This window comes from Suricata suricatta, chromosome 4 (genome assembly GCF_006229205.1).
Source record: "Suricata suricatta isolate VVHF042 chromosome 4, meerkat_22Aug2017_6uvM2_HiC, whole genome shotgun sequence".
Classification (NCBI taxonomy): domain Eukaryota; kingdom Metazoa; phylum Chordata; class Mammalia; order Carnivora; family Herpestidae; genus Suricata; species Suricata suricatta.
In genome coordinates, this window is record NC_043703.1 from 80,027,688 (window position 1) to 80,030,696 (window position 3,009).

Below are 3,009 nucleotides of genomic sequence, written 5' to 3' on the forward strand. Positions count from 1 at the left end.
AACATACAATTCTCTCTGGCTATGCCTAATCTAAACTTTAAAATGTTGATGGCTTCATATTCTTATTACTTGAAGTTCTAAGAAGTCTTCATATGCTATTTGTCCTCTTTGCTGATTCTTTCTAAACGAGGTTTTAATTTTGGGGTTGTGGGTTTGTTTTCTGTGGAGACACATGTCTGAGTCCTATGTGGTCTGGTTAAGGGCTTGTCTGTCCCAAGGTATGGATGTGACCTGTAAGGTGGCCCAGGGCTATTTCTAACTCACGATGTATTTTTATATTAATTTATTGTCTTAGAGTTGCTGGGCCAAGTGGGTTGTAGAATTTGATCTATAGCACAGACTCATGCTTACAAATTCTGTGGGGACACTTCTTTTTCATCCATAAACCAGAAAAACATAGTCAAGTTTCCTCACTGTCTCCTGGTACAGAGAGACTAGTTTTCTTCAGAGCACTTTTTTTTCCCCCAGAGCATTTTAAAGAATACAAGTTCACAACAGGGCTGTTCATCTCCAGTTCCCTCAGGTCCCTGCTCCTGACCTTCATGGGCATTAACGAGGAAGTGGGCATTTTTTCCCCACCACACCCAGCATCGGTCAGTGCCCTGTTACATCAAACCTTTTCTCCTGGGTACCTTTAAATACCCTTTTCTTCCTCCATGCTCAGCTTCACATTTAAAAGCATGTTTGTTGTATGTAAGAGAATTTCTTGGTGTTTGCATTGGCAGGATTTTCAAGCAATCTTGTTTGTTTTCTTATTGGAACCAGTTCCTTAATCTATTATTTTTGGCTTAAGGGAAGAAACTATTATTCTGTATACCAGCAGAAAGGACTCCTCTAGATTTTAAACTTTTAAAACTTCTTATACTGAGTGAAAAAATAAATAAGATTTATTTAAAAACCAAATTCTTTCTTCAAAGATCATCTAAACGTATTAAGTTTGGTGAAAACAATTTCCATGATATAGGAAAATAGCGGTGTCCTGGAAACATGCATACAAACTAGTTTCAGCTTCTCGGTCTCAGAAACCACATTCCATTCATGTCAGGGGCTCCAGTGCTGGTCTGATAACTGGCACAGAGTGGGAGCCTGATTTTTGTTATTGTCATTAACTGATTTTAAACGTGCTTATCTATCCATCAAATAGGAAGACACATCTTTTTCTTCTTGAATCACAGCTTGCCTTCTATGCAACTTTAACCCCAAAAGCACATCATCATTTCTGTGACTTACAGACAAAGCCCCAGCCTGAGTATTTCCTTATGGGAAAATGAAATTGGCATGTGACCAGCTCTCCTGTACCCTGTGAAGGTGGGAGTTTTCTCCTGCTTCCCAGAGGAGTTTTAGGCCCTCTGGGTCCAACCTCAATCACAGCTAAGCCAGAGGAGGCATGCCTGGGATAGGCCTTGCCCAGGGCACTGGCCCATGACTGCTTCCCCTGCCTCTCCCTAGTTCTAGTCCCCTGTCTGGGTAGAATATGAATGTGTCCTGTTGGGTCAGGGATGTATCTTCTTCCCTGTCCACCTATTTACTGCATGCTCATGCAAGTTTTTGGGCTCCAAGGCAAGGCAAAAAACCCAGGAGCCCATTCTGCCATGTAGAGCATCCTTGAGGAGGTTACTGGGGGCAGATCCCTCCACGACACTACCAGTGCCTACCTGAGGGGAGAACTTTAGCCCTGCAAGATTACAGAATTGACCTGATGCAATTCACTCACTTGATCATGCTGGGCACACAGAGACTGTCTCTACCACCCAGGTTCTGAAATCTCGGGAGGGGGTGTGAGATTTCCATAATGGGACAGCCTGTTACTGAGGTAAAGGGTGAAGTTTTCAGAACCTCTGAACCTGGTTTACGCAAGGTGTAGATTATGCAAGATGCCCTGGACTACCTCAGGCTCCTGTCTCTCTTGTGGCTTTGGAATATGAGACTCAGTGTCACAACTCCCTGGCCTGAGGTTCCAGGGGGCGTGTGATCCTGTTTTTGCCCACTGCCCTTCCACTTCCAGAACTAAGTGTTTACGGTTGCCTAGTCTGATCCTTACTACCTGTAGGTAGTAAGTTAGGAGGAGAGAATTTTTTCTGAGCTACAGAAAAGCAAAGAAGGCTTGTGGTCAGCCCTGTAGGCTGCTTGTATGGGCTCCTGAATCTGCCACCACTGTGCCCTTCAACTTTTTCAAAACAATGTCAATTGAACAGTCAGGGAAATCTGGCTCAGTCGTGATACATTTGGCAGAGAACCTGAGACGCAGAGTGTCCTTGGTTGTCTGAACCCTGTTTTAGAATAGCCTCAGGTATCTGACGGATACAGGTTGGAAGCCTTGCTCCATGGAGGTAGAACAGCAGTGTCTCCCACCTGCAGGGAGGAGAAGGACCTAGGAATAGTGTGCTCAGGGGGAATTCAAGTTAACTCTGAGGAAAGAGTTATACTTTAATCCAATAAGGCCACCATATGCCTTGGAAAATTTGGGACTTGGGGCAGAAAATTACTTTTTCTCCTTCAGATCTTTGAAAAACAGATTTTTCCTTAATGAGCTGTAGAAAGTAATCGACTTTCCCCCCATCTTCCTGACCTTGCTTTCTGTTCTCCTTGAAGAAAACTAATCTGGTAATTCCATATAAGGACTTTTGGGTGGTACTCACAAGATTCCAGGCAAGTGGTTTTATGAGACCTTGATTGTTGCTTTCTATTTGTTGACACTCGATGATTCTGCCTTTTTAGGCTTTTCTCCCAGGATGCTTTGTGATTCTGAAGCCTCAGATGTATGCCACAGACAAGGACAGGATGTAGGCGATCCTGCCCCTTGTTATAGAAGCTGCTGCTTAACAATGGAAAGAGGAGGTGAAAGAAGTAACCAATGAAAGCCCTGGTCATTATCTCTAGTGGATCTCACTGACAACAGGGACAGACCTTTGATTCCAAACTGTTTTGCTTTATGGCTGCCTATTTTCTGGCACTGGTAAACCATTTTGAAATTACAAATTTGGAATTACATGGAGAATTAATTGTGTG

The 3,009-nt window shown here is 43.4% G+C and overlaps 1 protein-coding gene across 1 annotated transcript in view; it reads right to left on the reverse strand.

The window, feature by feature from the left end:
* LOC115288947 (sulfotransferase 1C1-like) overlaps window positions 1-2,708 on the reverse strand; it is a 43,760-nt gene extending 41,052 nt beyond the window's left edge. Inside the window, exon 1 of the mRNA XM_029936197.1 lies at window positions 2,640-2,708. The gene's annotated coding sequence lies outside the window, so the exon portion shown is untranslated. The remainder of the gene's footprint in view (window positions 1-2,639) is intronic.
* Window positions 2,709-3,009: the final 301 nt, after the last annotated feature.